The sequence below is a fragment of the Manis pentadactyla genome, chromosome 7 (assembly GCF_030020395.1).
Source record: "Manis pentadactyla isolate mManPen7 chromosome 7, mManPen7.hap1, whole genome shotgun sequence".
Lineage (NCBI taxonomy): Eukaryota > Metazoa > Chordata > Mammalia > Pholidota > Manidae > Manis > Manis pentadactyla.
In genome coordinates, this window is record NC_080025.1 from 59,807,825 (window position 1) to 59,824,017 (window position 16,193).

Genomic DNA, 16,193 nt, shown 5'->3' on the forward strand with positions numbered 1-16,193 from the left:
TAAGAAAAATATGACTGTGAGTTTCAAAATCCAAATGAAACCATGGAAGCTAATATTGAATTGATGGTGTTTGCTTCCTGTTTAAGTTTACAGAAACCTTCTGATATTCCATCTCTGTCTGCAAAGCTCGGATACTGCTCCCTTGTCAGTGTCATAAAGACAAATTATTAATTATAGTCTGTGAGATGGTCTAATTGATTGGAGATAATAAAGAAAATATATTTAGCAAATGAAAGGTAATATTCGCACAGTAACTCTACATGTGCTAAGCAATAGATGCTTAACAGTAGTTGTGTTTAAAAATGTGGAAAGGGATTGGTAAGTATTTTCATATCAAAGTGAAGGTCAGATTAACTCACACTAAGTGAAAAATAATGAGCTGTGGAAAATCTTCACTCCTCCAAAAACAGATATTCCTTAGGAAGGGGCCTGCAACTTTTGTGGCTCTAGAACCAGCACCAGCACACAGGTGCGTTAACATACGTGGACTAAGGGCTTTATTTCATTCACTCAACAAAGTGTCAGTACATGCTTCTTCTACTCTATTTTAAGCAAATAAGTAGTAATCTTGTTTAAAGGGACCCAAAAGCATGTTTTTCCTTGAAAAATTTGTTACTGAATTTACTTGTTTTCAATTAGGCTTACTCAATCTTTGTGATGGGAATTGCTTGTCTTGATGTGAATTGGATCCCTTAACTGTTACACCAAATAACCATTCACCTTCACTATTCTTGGCATAATTGTATTTATCAAATCTTCATTAATACAGAATTCTTGTATTCATTCAAGGCAGTTCCAGTCTTTTTATTAAGGTAGCTCAAGGAGATTATTTCAAAAATAGCACAACTGGTTAAAAAGGAAGCTCTATAAGGAATATTTTTCTTCTTACAAATTTTAAAGTATCATCTAAAAATGATTTAGAATTATTTTCAACTATATTAGCTTATCAATTCAAAAAATTTCATTTCTGTCCTCTGCATAGTCTATGAAGTTTTGGCAAAATTGCATACCTGATCTTCAGTTTACTTAATAGTACCACAGTATGTGTGAAAATATTTCACTAAGCAAAGACCTAGGATATCACTGAAGCATTTCATTATTGACCTAAAGCATTGTATTCTATCAAAACAAATAACTTGGGTGGGTTCTGCTGTAGAATTTGGAGGACAAATAACGTTTAAGTGGCACTATCACAAACATCAAAAGGAATCTGAAAAAAATATAATAAATCCACATTTACAAGTGATTTTGACATTAAAAATACTTATTACCTCTCTAGTATGAAAGAATTGTATTATGCTTAAAATTTTTGAAATTTCCCATTTTTTTTCTCACCTGATCTCAGGAGGTAATTAGCTAATGAAATTACATAGATCCTCATTTATAAATACTTTCTTGGTAAAATTGCCACCAATTTTTGTTGATTATTTTATCATTGTAAAGGTGTTTGGCTTTTTAAACTAAAATTGAATCAAAGTATGCCATGCCTGATTCTTAATCCTTTGCTGGAAACAACTTTTAATAAATATGGAGTTTTTAGTGAGATGCTATCATGACTCTTACATTTGTTGGCTTGCTTTTATTTTATTTTTTTAAGCAAGTAGAATCTTCATTTTAACTTGCTTATTTAACATTTCATAATTTATCTGTGATTTTGACTAAGTTGATTCATTTTGATGACACTTGGCATACTCCGTAAGTTATCAAGATACAATTTAAGTTCAATTTCAAGTTTGGCCCAATTACTTACACCTGATTAAGCATTACAGAGAAGATAGTTTCTGTAATTTTTGTAGATCTCAATGCCATAAGTTTGGGTAAAATTTACAAAGATGTGTGATTATTTTAATGAGCTCTACAGTTCACTAAAACACAAATTGATTTATCTTCATGTGTTTTATTAACCCAGGCAGTGATGTGTTCATCTTGCCTAGGATTAGTAACAAACTAAATATTCAGAATTGCATGTTGGGTTTATTTTTTCCAACATTAATGAATTATTTATTTATTTATTTATTTTTTCGATGTTAACATTTACTTTTTCATTTTTAAATTGAAGCATAATTGACATAAATATTATATTAGTTTAAGGTGTAACATAGTGATTTAACATTTATATAATTAAGAAATGTTCACCACAGTAAGTATAGTTACCATTTGTCACCATACAAAGTTATTACATTATTGGCTGTATTCCCTATGCTGTACTTTACATCCCTGTGGCTTACTTATTTTATAAATGGAAGTTTATACCTCTTAACCCCTTCACCTATCTCACCCAAGCCCCCAGCACCCTTCTAACCACCAGTTTGTCCTCTGGAAATATGGGTTTGTCTCTCTTTAGTTTTGTTTATTCATTTGTTTTATTTTTTTATATTCTCTGTATAAATGAAATCATATGGTATTTGTCTTTCTCTGTATGACTTTTAGGTCCATCCATGTTGTCACAAATAGCAAGATTTTTTTCTTTTTTATGGTGGAGTAATATTCCATTGCATATATATATATTACATCTTCTTTATCCATTCATCTATCAATGGACACTAAGGTTGCTTCTATACCTTGGCTATTGTAAATAATGCTGCAATAACTTAGGTGTGCATTTATCTTTTTGAATTAGTGTTTCCATTTTCAGATAAATACCTGAAAGTAGAATTACTAGATCATATGGTAGTTCTGTTTTTAATTTTATGAGAAATTTCCATACTGTTTTCCATAATGGCTGTACCAGTTTTTATTCCTACCAAGGTGGATGAGGGTTCTCTTTTCTGTACATCCTCACCAACACTTATTTCTTCTCTTTTTCATACTAACCATTCTGACTGGTATGTGGTGATACTGGTTTTGATTTACATTTCCCTTGATGATTAATGATGTGCATCTTTTCCTGTGCCTGTTGGCCCCCTATATATTTTCTTTGAAAAAATGTCTGTTCTAGTGCTATCCCATTTTTTTAATCAGAAAAATTTTGATGTTGAATTATATGAGTTCTTTATGTATTTTGAATATTAGTCCCTTTTCATATATACCATTTGCAAATATCTTTCTCCTATTTAATAGGTCACCTTTTTGTTTTGTTGATGGCTTCCTTCACTGTGCAAAAGCTTTTTAGTTTCATGTAGTCCCAATTGTTTATTTTTGCATTTGTCATCCATGCTTGAGGATATAGATCCAAAATATATTGCAAAGACCAATGTCCAATAATTTATTGCCTATGTTCTATTTAGGAGCTATTATGGTTCCATGTCTTACATTTAGGTTTTTAACCCATTTTGAGTTTGTTTTTGTATATGATGTAGGAAAGTAGTCCAGTTTCATTCTTTTACATGTAGCTGTCTAGTTTTCTAACACCATTTATTGAAGAGACTATCTTTTTCCCATTGTATATTCTTGACTCCTTTATCATGGTTTAATTGGCCATATGAGCATGAGCTTATTTCTGGGCTCTCTATTCTGTTCCATTGACTTATGTGTCTAGTTTTGTGCCAGTGCAATATTATTTTGATTACTAGAGATATGTAGTACAGCTTGAAATCTGAAAGTGTGATACCTCCACCTTTGTTCTTTTGCAGGACTGCTGTGGCTGTTTGGGGTCTTTTGTGGTTCCTTACAAATTTTAGGATTATTTGCTCTAGTTCTGTAAAAAATGGCATTGATATTTTGATAGGAATTGCATTGAATCTGTAGATTGCTTTGGGTGGTATGGACATTTAAACAATATTAATTCTTCTAAGAAATGAGCATGGTACATCTTTCCATTTATTTGTGTTATCTTCAGTTCTTTCACCAATATCTTATAATTTGCAGAGTGCAGGTCTTATACCTTCTTCATTAAATTTATTCCTAGGTATTTTATTCTTTTGGATATAATTGTAAATGGCATTGTTTTCTTAATTTCTCCTTCTGCTATTCAATATTAGTGCACAAAAAATGCAATTTCTATATACTGATTTTGTATCCTAAGACTTTACTGAATTTATTTACTAGTTCTAATCCTTTTGTGGTGGCATCTTTAAGGCTTTCTGTATACAGTGTGTCACTTGCAAATAGTTGCAGATTTACTTCTTCACCAATTTGGATGTCTTTTCTTTCTTTTTCTTGTCTGATCATTATGATTAGGACTTCCAGTACTACTTGAATAAAAAATGGTGAGAGTAGGCATCCTTGTCCTGCTCGTGATCTTACTGGAAAAGCTTTCAGATTTTCACCATTGAGTATAACGTTAGCTGTGGGTTTGTTATATATGGCCTTTATGTTGTTGAAGTATGTTCTCCCTCTTCCACCTTGTTAAGAATTTTTATTATATATAGATGTTGAATTTTTTCTGATACTTTTTCTGCATCTATTTTTGAGATTATCATATGACTTTTTTCCTTCATTTTGTTAATATAGTGTATCATATTGGTTGATGTGAAGATATTAAGCCATCCTTGCATCCTGGAATAAATCCCACTTGTTCATGGTGAATGATCTTTTTAATGTATTTTTGAATTTGTTTTGCTAATATTTTGTTGCAAATTTTTGTATCTGTGTTCATTAGGGATATTGGCCTGTAAATTTCTTGGGTTTTTTGAAGTGTCTTTCATTTTGTATCAGGGTAGTGCTGTCCTAATGGAATGACTTCGAAAGCTTTCCTTCCTCTTCAAATTTTTGGAGTATTTTGAGAAGGGTAGGCATTAATTCTCCTTTAAATGTTTGGTAGAATTCACTCTCTGGTCCTGGGATATTTTGGGGGAATTTTTTGATTACTGATTCACTTTTATTACTTATTATTGGTCTGTCCAAATATTCTATTTCTTCCTTTTTATTGTTATTGATATATTTTTAAATTGAAGTATGGTTGATATACAGTATTATATTGTTTCAAGTATTCAACACAGTGATTCAACAGTTATATACATTATTAAATCCTCAACCCAACTACTGTAGTTACTATCTGTCAACATAGAAAGATGTTACAAAGAACTATTGACTATATTCTCTGTGCTGTACTTTCATCCCTGTGACTAATTTGTATTATTATTGAGATTTTGTGCCTCTTTATGCCCTTCCCATATTTCACCCACCTACTCCAACACCTCCTCTATGGTAACCGTCAGTCACTTCTCAATATCTATTAGTCCACTGCTGTTTTACTCATTTTGTTTTTAGATTTCACATGTAAGTGAAATCATATGGTATTTGTCTTTCTGCATCTGGTTTATTTCACTTAGCATAATACCCTCTAAGTCCATCCATGTTGTCACAAATGGCAGGATTTATTTCCTTTTATGGGTGAATAATATTCCATGTGTATATGTACCATAGATATTCCACTTGGTTCTTGATTCAGTATTGGAAGTTTGCATGTTTCTATGAATTTATCAATTTCTTCTAGATTGTTCAGTTTTTTAGCATATAATTTTTATAGTAGTCTCATAATCTTTTAAATTTCTGTGGTGTCAGTTGTAATTTCTCTTTCATTTTTTATTTTATATGAACCATCTCTCTCTTTTTTTTGATGAGTTTAGCTAAAGGTAAAATAATTCAGTTTATTTTTTCAAAGAACCAGGTCTTAATTTCACAGATCTTTTCTATTATTTTCTTAGTCTCTAATTTATTTCCACTTTGATATTTATCATTTCCTTCCTTTTAATAACTTTGGACTTTGTTCTTCTTTTTTCTAGTTCATTTAGGTGTAAAGTTAGATGGTTTATTTGGGGGGTTTTCTTGTTTCTTGGGGTAGGCTTATTTTGCTATAAACTTCCCTCTGAAAACTGCTTTTGCTGTCTCCAAAAATTTAGGATATTGTCATTTTCATTTGTCTCAAAGGCTTTTATTTCCTCTTCAATTTCTTAATTCTAGTTCTATGAAAAATGATGCTGGTATTTTGATTTCTTCATTGACCCATTAATTGTTTAGTAGCATGTTGTTTAACCTCTGTGAGGGTTTTTCCAAGTTTTTTCCCTTGTAATTGATTTCTAGTTTTATAACATTGTGGTTGGAGCAGATGGTTGGTGTTTCTATCTTCTTAAATTTATTGAAACTTGTTTTGTGCCCTAACATGTGATCTATCTTAGGGAATGTTCCATGTTCCCTTGAAAAGAATATGTTCTGCCATTTTAAAATGGAATATTCTGCATATATCTGTTAAGTATATCTGGTCAAATGTGTCACTCAGAACCACTCTTTCCTTATTGATTTTCTGTGGATGATCTCTCTTGATGTAAGTGGGATGTTGAAGTCATCTGCGAATTGCCTACTAATATTGTACTACTGTCAATCTCTCACTTTATGTCTGTTAATACTTGCTTCATGTATTTAGATGCTCCTAACTTTCATGCATAGATATTAAAATTGTTATGACCTCTTGTTGCATTTCTCCCTTTATGTAATGCCCTTCATCTCTTGTTATATTCTTTGTTTTAAAGTCTGTTTTGTCTGATGTAAGTACTGCTACCCCTACTTTTTTATAATTTCCTCTTGCATAGAGCATAGAACCTGTAGAGCCTATAGTTAACAATACTGTATTGCATACTGAGAAATTTTGCTAAGAAGGTACATCTTATGTTAAGAGCTCTTAACACAAAAAGATAAATAAAGAGGGCAGGAGGAAAAAAATGTGTCCTCTTGCATGGAATATCTTTTTCTATTTCTTCACTTTTAGTCTGTATATGTGTTTAGGTCTGAAGTGACTGCCTTGTAGGCAGCATAAAGGTGACTCTTATTTTTTTTATCTATTCAGTTACTTTATGTCTTATGATTGAATAATTTAGACCAGTTACACTTAAAATTATTGTTGATAGGTGTGTTATTGCCATTTTGTTAATTGTTTTCTGGTTGGTTTGTAGTTCTCTGTTCCTTTCTTCTTTGTTCCCTTCCTTTATGATTCGATGACTTTAGGTTTTATGCTTAGATTCCTATCTTCATTTTTTGTGTATCTATTATAAGCTTTTGGTCCATGGTTACCATAGGTTCATATATAACACCCTATGTATATAGCAGTTTATTTTAAGTTGATGGTCAATACCTTCTAAAACACCACATTTTCATTTTCCCCTCCACTTTTTGTATTTTACACCTTTTTATTTTGTGTACCCCTTAACTAATTATTATTGGTATAGTTGATTTATTATGTTTGTCCATCCTAGCTTTTAAGTGATTCATCTACTTTTCTATATGCTTGCCTTTACCAGGTGAACCTTTCATAATTTTCTTACTCTTAGTTATACCTTTTTCTTTTCCTCTTAAAAAAGTCCCTTTTACATTTCATGTAAGGCCAGTTTAGTGGTGACCAACTTTTGTTTATCTGAAAATCTCTTTCTCTTCTTCAAATCTGAATGATAATCTTGCAGTATTCTTGATTGTAGGTTTCTTCCCTTCAACATGTTGAATATACCCTACTGCTCCCTTCTGGCCTGCAGAGTTCCTGCTAAAAATTCAGCTGACAGCCTTTTGGAGTTTCCCTTGTTATGTAAACTGGTTGCTTTCTTCCTGCCACTTTTAAGATTCTCTCTTTATCATTAATTTTTAACATTTTAATTATAATTTGCATTTGTATGGACCTTTTTGGGTTCATCTTGTTTGGGGTTCTCTGTTATTGCTGGACCTGGACGTCTGTTTCTTTCTCCAATTTAGGGAAATTTATTATTTTTCCAAGTAAGTTTCCCGCCCCTTTGTCTCTTCTCCTAATGGGACTCCTAAAAAGCAGATGTTAGTATGTTTATTGTTCTAGAAGTCCCTTAACTTGTCCTCATTTTTAAAATTGTTTTTTCTTTTTGCTGTTCAGCTTAGATGGTTTCCACTACTCCGTCTTCCATATTGCTGATCCATTCTCCCATACCTTCTTATCTGCTGTTGAATCCCTCTAGTAGATTTTTCATTTTAGTTATTATATTCTCTAGCTCATATTGGTTCATTTTTATTTTCTATCTTTCTGTTGAACTTTTCACTGAGTTCATCCATTCTTTCCCAAGTTCAGTGGGCATCTTTAGTACCATTACTTTGAACTCTCTATCAGGTAGGTTGCTCATCTCCCATTTGTTTAGTTCTTTTTTCAGGTTTTGTTTTCTTCTTCCACTTGGAATGTGTATTCCACTGCCTTCTCATTTTGTCTGACTCTCTGTTTCTATGTATTAGGTAGGTCAGCTACATATCCTGGTCCTGAAGATAGTGGCCTTATGCAGAAGGCATCCTGTGGAACCCAGGAGTGCAATCTCCTGTAGTCACCATAACCAAGTGCTCCACAGTATCCCCTGTGTGGTCTGCATGCACCTTCCTGTGTGTTTGGGTTGTAGCTGCTGTGGGTGCACTGATGGGCAGGGTTGGCATCCCATAACTCTGGCTGAAAGGCCCGGATATAGATGCTCTGAACCTGCTGGTACACCAGGTTAGCCCTCCAGTACGGATCCAGCAGCAACGGCTGCAGGTGTGCTGGTTGGTATGACTGCCCCCACAACTCCCTGGGAGCAAGAGTGCTTTGGAAGGGCACTTGTCCCAGATGGGTCTGCCCACCTGCTGTGACAGGGCAGTAGCCACTTTGGAGGGGCTTCTGCCAGGGTGGGCAGGTAGAGCATGGTGGTTTTGCAGGGGACTGCTGGAAAGGGGTGAGCAGTGCTAGCAAAGTGGATAGTATCAGAAGTGGAGCCCACCAGCATCTGGACAGCTAGGCTGAATGAAGCCAAGAAAAATGGTGCCAGTCGGTTTTTCTCTTCCTGGAGCCAATTCCTGCAGATACCTGCCTATCCAGCACACACCTCAAATTAGTCAATAAGTCTCCTTCATTATAGCCCAGGTACTTTTCAAAGTGCTGCCTCTGTGCTGGGTCTCAGAGTGAGTAATACTGCGTGAGGGTCCTTTAAAAGAATAGTCTCAGTTTCTTACAGCCTTCCAGCTCTCCCAGAGTTTCAAAGCTGGTCATTATGGTAGGCCATCTTCATGGGGCAGACCCACAGAACAGGCTGCCTGAGGTGTGGCTGACCTCCATACTCCTCAGGGATGACCTGTACCCGCGGTATCCCTCCTGCTTGCGGGTTGCAGTGCTGGGGGACTTGGTTCCTCACCACATCTCTGCCCCTCCTAATCTTCTCACTGAAGCTTCTTTATGTCTTTAGCAGTGGAGAAGCTATTCTGATAGTCTTCAGATCATTCTCAGAGAGAGTTGCTCATAAATAATTGCAGACTTGCTGGGTCTGTGCAAGGAGGTAAGCTCAGGGTCCTCCTACTCTTCCATTTTCCCCTTGCCCTAAATTGGGCTAATTTATCCAGTGCCAATGCTCATGGATCTCCTTGGAGTGATCCATGAAATCCAACTGCAGGATGCGGCATCCCACAGCATTGTACTTTAAATCTAAAATGCCACTGAAAGTTAACCTCTAACTATTGCGCTACTTATAAGAGCTTACAAGTTATTGGTAGAAACTTCATATTAAGCTGAAATGCCCCAACATATTTATGGGAAGAAAAATGATTTCATAAGTAATCAAGTGTTTGTATAAACCAAAGTAAACTCCTAGAATTTTTCTCAGAAGTGAGTATTTTCTGTAGTGTAGGATTTACAACCAATTGTTGTGAGTCTAGGAATATCCAAATTTAACAGTTTCATGTTAAGATAAAGAGTGAGTTCCTACACAGTGTAAAGGTTTGTCCGGCCTTTATGTATGGGTTCATGTGTCTCACCAGTGAGGACCATACAAAACTTCCCCCTCAGTGATATTTCTGGGTACAGAACTACTCCAGGCTGTATTCTCTCTCTAATTCAGTGTTCTGACAGCTAGCAGGGCTCCCACCTGCACTGCATCTTCCCTTGTGTGTCCCTGTGGTTGAGCTTCTGATCTGGTCTCCTTATCATGATGCAGAGATACCTGGAAGAAACAGGGATGTCTGTTACACTTCTCTTAAAGTTGTTCTGTCCTGTTTTCTCCAAAGTCTACTTCTTTAGGAAAATTTTTGTTCTCTTTCATTCTTAGAAACAAAACTTCACAATTTAAGTCATTTGGCAACTTTGTATGGTATCTACAGTCGGTCAATCAATTTCGGATTCAAAAGAGTTTGGAAACTGGACTGAAGTGGGTGGTGGGGTGGGGTAGCATAGGGTCCTCAGAGAGGCAGAGATCAATAACAGACCAACAAAATGTTGAGATAAAAACATTTAAGCAATCTAGAAAAATGAATCAGAACTAGTTCAATGGCAAAGGAGCAGGAAAAGTATACTTGGAGATATGCCACTGGAAAAGCACATAGAAGGTTGACAAATTAGGACCTTTCCGAAGCATGCATTTTAAATTTAATAAAGGAAAGAGTAAAGACCTTTTTACCAAATTCACATAATTCAAGAATGGAGTAATTCAGCCATGTTAGCAGTATAAGGCAAAGCAGGTACTATTCAAGTGGGAGTGTAATAAATGATGTTGAATTATATTATACTTCAGGCTACTTATTCTAATTTTTTCTGTGATACATTTACCCCCAGTGAATGTGGAAAAGATGGTCAATTTCCTACAGACTTAGAAATTTTTGTTATACTACATAAAACTAGACTGATATAGCCACTTACTGAGACATGATTAAAATAAACTTTCTAGGCCCAGTACTTAACTAGATTTTGGACCATATTTATGCCATACATTCATGAATATTTTTCAGGGAAATTAGTATTTTTCCCTTCATCAAGTATTAAGTATGTTCTTCTTTTTGAGTAAATAATGTTTAGCTATCTCAGCGAATTTTTGTTAAAAATATTGAATTGAGTTTTCCTAATTAGTCATTTAAAACATGATTTAAATTTATTGAATTAGATTAAATCCAGGAGGATACCTATTGGATGTTTAAACTATCCAGACTACTTATACTAAAGGACTTTTTTGGCAAGTTTGGATCATCAATTACTTTCCAAAATATCATACAATATATTACAACTGAGAGGAAGCTCTCAATGCAAGTCAGTATTGAGAATCTATTTCCAGCTTAGGCTGGTGCCTGGATGGGCATATTTTTTGCCTTCAAGGAATTTGTTTCTTCTTGGGAGAGATACCTGATACAGAGAACAGTTCTGCATGCTTTAAAAACAAGGGCTGGATTGTATCATTAAGACCAGTGGTTTTTAAGCTTGGCTTTCTGTCAGAAGCAGTTGGAGAGGTTTTTACAAATACAAATTCTGAGGCTCCATCCCCAGAAACGCTGAGCCAGTGTCTTTTCTAAACACCCCCACCCCCCATGATTATGTTGTAGGTAGTTCAGTGAAAAATGCCGTATGCCAAAGTAATTTAGAAAAGGTAGATATCAATTCAGATAGATTCCTTGGGTTAAAGCAGAGTAAAACAGCTTATAACTTACCCCCTTTATTGGATCCAGGTCTAAGTTGCCTGAGTCATTTAAAATCAAGTGGTAACTGAACTGATGTCTCTAGATATTTTACTATACTCCTCTAACCATTGTATTGGCTAGTAAATATCTGTAATGGAAAACTGCCAGAAAATTTACATTTAACTAACTTACTTTCCAGTTTTCTTGAAGTTATGTATATTATAGATGTTATTTCCTCCCCTTCTTCACAATGATTATCCCATGTATACAGAGAACACTTTTTACATGGTAGCTAATACTGGACACGGTAAATATCTTAAGAAAAGAAAGCAAACAAAAGAATCTCTTTGGTCCTACTCCCTCATCAGGTGTTACAAAATCTTATTTCTTGTCTTTGCAATGAACCTTCTTGAAAGAGCAGTCTGCCAGTCATTAAGAGCGTGGCCTCTGAGGCCAAACTCCCTGGTTTCATCTACAGTCCCTGCTGAAAACAATGCTTTGGTAACAGTCTGTTCTCAATGCGTAGCAGCTTTATGGGAATTATTCTGGTGTCTCCTTCAACCATCTTCCCTCTTAAACTCTGTTTTCCCTATTTCCATAATAAAATGAACTCAAAATTTCTAAGTTTCCTTTACTAGTCCCTCTTCTTCTACCAGTGCCTTAAATGCACGTTTGCCTCTTCATTTGAAATCTTTTTTTATACTCTCCATTCTCTCTGAGTGACTTGGTCTTCTTCTGTGACTGCACCTCCTCCTGTGTGATAAGGATTCTCTAATTGATACCCAGTATGGAGCACCTCCTGGCTCTTGTTCAGCACTGTCCAATAGAAGTATAAAATGAGCCACATATATAGTTTTAAATATTCTAGTAACCATAAAAAAATGACTTTAATAATTTATTTTATTTAATACAGAATATATAAAACATTAAACATTTAATTTCATAAGGAGGAAAATTAGTACAAAAAAGTAAATATTTTAATGTAATATAGTCAATATAAAATTATTCATGAGATGGTTTACTTTTTTTCATACTAAGTATCCAAACTCTGGTGTGTATTTTACACTTAGAGCATATCTGAAGTATTGGAATATTTTATCTGTACTAAGATTTCATAAAATTTATAGTTGAAAACTAGATACACATATCCATGTGTTCCATAGCTGCTTAAGGGACTTCCAATAACTGAATCAAATATCAAAAAATTATTTTCCTTTAATATTCACATCTGCTTGGACAAAATTTGTCCATCTTTTTTTAAGAGAGGTGATTTAACCTTGCTGGAAACATTTATCAGTTTCAGAACTATCTGTCCAAGCAAATTCATTTATTCTTATGTCAACCCTAGTATTATTAACATGGGATTCATAGGGTTATTGCGTAAATTGAAAAGCAATTCTAAAATTATTAATATCAACAGGACATTCCTCAAATTTTTCTTGGAGAATTTTGCAGACAATTTGGAAAATGCTGTCAAGTGCAATGAAAATCTTTTGCATATTGATTCATGTTAGAAAAGTGTGTGAAATCTTATTTATTTGTATTTTAGAGGTTTCAGTTTCAACTTAAATTCTCTTACTTTTCCAACTACTTTGCAAACAAACTTTTGCTTCCCTTGAAGCTTCAAATTCAGCTCATTCATATGCAGTGTGATATTGATAAGGAAACACACATCAATGTGCCATATTTCTTTCATTGATTATTGGATAACTGGCGATTATTTCTCTTGTTTCAAGAAAATCTTAAATTAGAGTTAGCAGTTCCGTGACTTTGTAAAACTCTTCTATGACTTAACCAATAAGCATTAGCACAAAATACAAGATAATTAAAAGTTTCTTTTTTTTTAAAGAGCTCCATAAACTGAGCATTTAAAACATTTGTATATATATATACTAACTGTTTTCTAACAACTGCATCCATTGCTCTTTCCATAGAGTCTGTTTCAAAAATCAGAATGCAAGTATTTTCTACATGTATAATATGTTGTTATAAAGCAATAAAACAAACATCAGTCTCTAGTTTTAAAATGAGGTTAAGTCTGGATTTTTCTTTTTTCTTTTTTTTATTAAGGTATTATTAATATACACTCTTATGACGGTTTCAAGTGGAAAAACAATGTGGTCACTACATGCACCCACATTATCAAGTCCCCACCCATACCCCATTACAGTCACTGTCCATCAGTGTAGTAAGATGCCACAGATTCACTATTTGCCTTCTCTGTGCTACACTGTTCTCCCCATGACCCCCCTACACCATGTATACTAAACATAATACCCCTCAATCCCTTTCTCCCTTCCTCCCCACCCGCCCTCCCACACCCTTCCCCATTGTAACCACTAGTCCCTTGTTGGAGTCTGTGAGTCTGCTCATGTTTTGTTCCTTCAGTTTTACTTCGTTGTTATACTCTACAAATGAGGGAAATCATTTGGCACTTGTCTCTTTCTCCACCTGGCTTATTTCACTGAGCATAATATCCTCCAGCTCCATGCATGTTGTTGCAAATGGTAGGATTTGTTTCTTTCTTATGGCTGAATAGTATTCCATTGTATTTATGTACCACTTCTTTATCCATTCATCTACTGATGGACACTTAGGTTGCTTCCATATCTTGGCTATTGTAAATAGTGCTGCAATAAACATAGGGGTACATGTGTCTTCTTGAGTCTGAGAAGTTGTATTCTTTGGGTAAATTCCAAGAAGTGGGATTCCCAGGTCAAATGGTATTGCTGTTTTTAGTTTTTTGAGGAACCTCCATATTGCTTTCCACAATGGTTGAACTACCCTACATTCCCACCAGCAGTGTAGGGGGGTTCCTCTTTCTCCACATCCTTGCCAGCATTTGTTGTTCTTAGTCTTTTTGATGCTAGCCATCCTTACTGGTGTGAGGTGATATCTCATTGTGGTTTTAATTTACATTTCCCTAATGATTAGTGATGTGGAGCATCTTTTCATGTGTCTGTTGGCCATCTGAATTTCTTCTTTGGAGAATTCTCTCTTCATATCCTCCACCCATTTTTTAATCAGGTTATTTGCTTTATGGGTGTTGAGGCATGTGAGTTCTTTATATATTTTAGATGTTAACCCCTTGTCGGATATGTCATTTAAAAATGTATTCTCCCATACTGTAGGATGCCTTTTTGTTCTGTTGATTGTGTCCTTTGTTGTACAAAAGCTTTTTAGTTTGATGTAGTCCCATTTGTTTATTTTTGCTTTTGTTTCCCTTGCTTGAGGAGATGCGTTCAGGAAGAAGTTGCTCATGTTTCTATTTAGGAAATTTTTGCCTATATTGTCTTCTAAGAGTTTCATGGTTTCATGACTTACATTCAGGTCTTTGATCCATTTCAAGTTTACTTTTGTGTATGGGGTTAAACAGTGATCCAGTTTCATTCTCTTGCATGTAGCTGCCCAGTTTTTCCAACACCAGTTGTTGAAGAGGCTGTCATTTCCCCATTGTATGTCCATAGCTCCTTCACCATATAATAATTGACCATATATGGTTGGATTTATATCAGGGCTCTCTAGTCTGTTCCATTGGTCTATTGTTCTGCTCTTGTGCCAGTACCAACTTGTCTTGATTACTGTGGCTTTGTAGTAGAGCTTGAAGTTGGAGAGTGTAATGCCCCCAGCTTTATTCTTCCTTCTCAGGATTGCTTTGGCTATTTGGGGTCTTTTGTGATTCCATATGAATTTTAGAATGATTTGCTCTAGTTCATTGAAGAATGCTGTTGGTATTTTGATAGGGATTGCATTGAATCTGTATATTGCTTTAGGCAGGATGGTCATTTTGACAATACTAATTCTTCCTATCCATGAGCACAGGATGTGTTTCCATTTATTTGTATCTTCTTTAATTTCTCTCATGAGTGTCCTGTAGTTTTCATAGTATAGGTCTTTCACTTCCTTGGTTAGGTTTATTCGTAGATATTTTATTCTTTTTGATGCAATTGTGAATGAAACTGTTTTTCTGATTTCTATTTCTGCTAGTTCATCGTTAGTGTATAGGATGCAACAGATTTATGTGTATTAATTTTGTATCCTGTAACTTTGCTGAATTCAGATATTAGATCTAGCAGTTTTGGAGTGGATTCTTTAGGGTTTTCTATGTACAGTATCATGTCATCTGCAAACAGTGACAGTTTAACTTCTTCCTTACCAATCTGGATGCCCTTTATTTCTTTGTGTTGTCTAATTGCTGTGGCTAGGACCTCCAGTATGTTGAATAAAAGTGGAGAGAGTGGGCATCCTTGTCTTGTTCCTGATCTTAAAGGAAAGGCTTTGAGCTTAAGTCTGGATTTTTCATCTAATATAGCTGAAGCACTGACTTTCATGATAGAAACTAAATTTTTCATATCTAGCTGAAATTCTTCTGTAGCTAATGTAAAAGATTTGTAAGTATCTGTGTTGTGAACTCTAATTTTAGATAGCAAATTGACAATATTTCTCATTTGGAGGTCCTTTTAGGAAAAATATAACCAAAGTAATAATTAGGCAGTGTTCCTTATTTCCAAACTCTTGCCAGAGTGCCCTTTCTTAAAATGCATATTTGAATATCTATTCATTTTCTCATAAAAGTTCAAAAGGTCATCATGCTTTCATTGTACGGTCCAGGCTTCTTAACACTCATGTGAGTGATCTTGTCCCCCAATCTTCCCAACTTTGCCTTTTGTACCCCTTCCACTTACACTTTCATTCAGCCATGCTGAAATTGTGTAGTTCTCCCCAAAGGCCCTTTTCTCTTACTTCTCTATGCCATTCCACTTTTATTTCAGGAAGAAGTCCTGTCCCCTCACCTATTTCCCTCCTACTGTTCCTTCAAAACTCAGCAGAGAAATCACCTTCTCTGGGAAACCTCTTCTCCTGATCAGCCTGGCATTGGTATCCCTTCTTTGTCCTCCACCTCACCCCAG

The 16,193-nt window shown here is 35.0% G+C and overlaps 1 protein-coding gene across 2 annotated transcripts in view; it reads left to right on the forward strand.

Moving 5' to 3' along the window:
• RELN (reelin) overlaps positions 1 to 16,193 on the forward strand; it is a 482,819-nt gene that overhangs the window by 213,794 nt on the left and 252,832 nt on the right. The window lies entirely within an intron of this gene.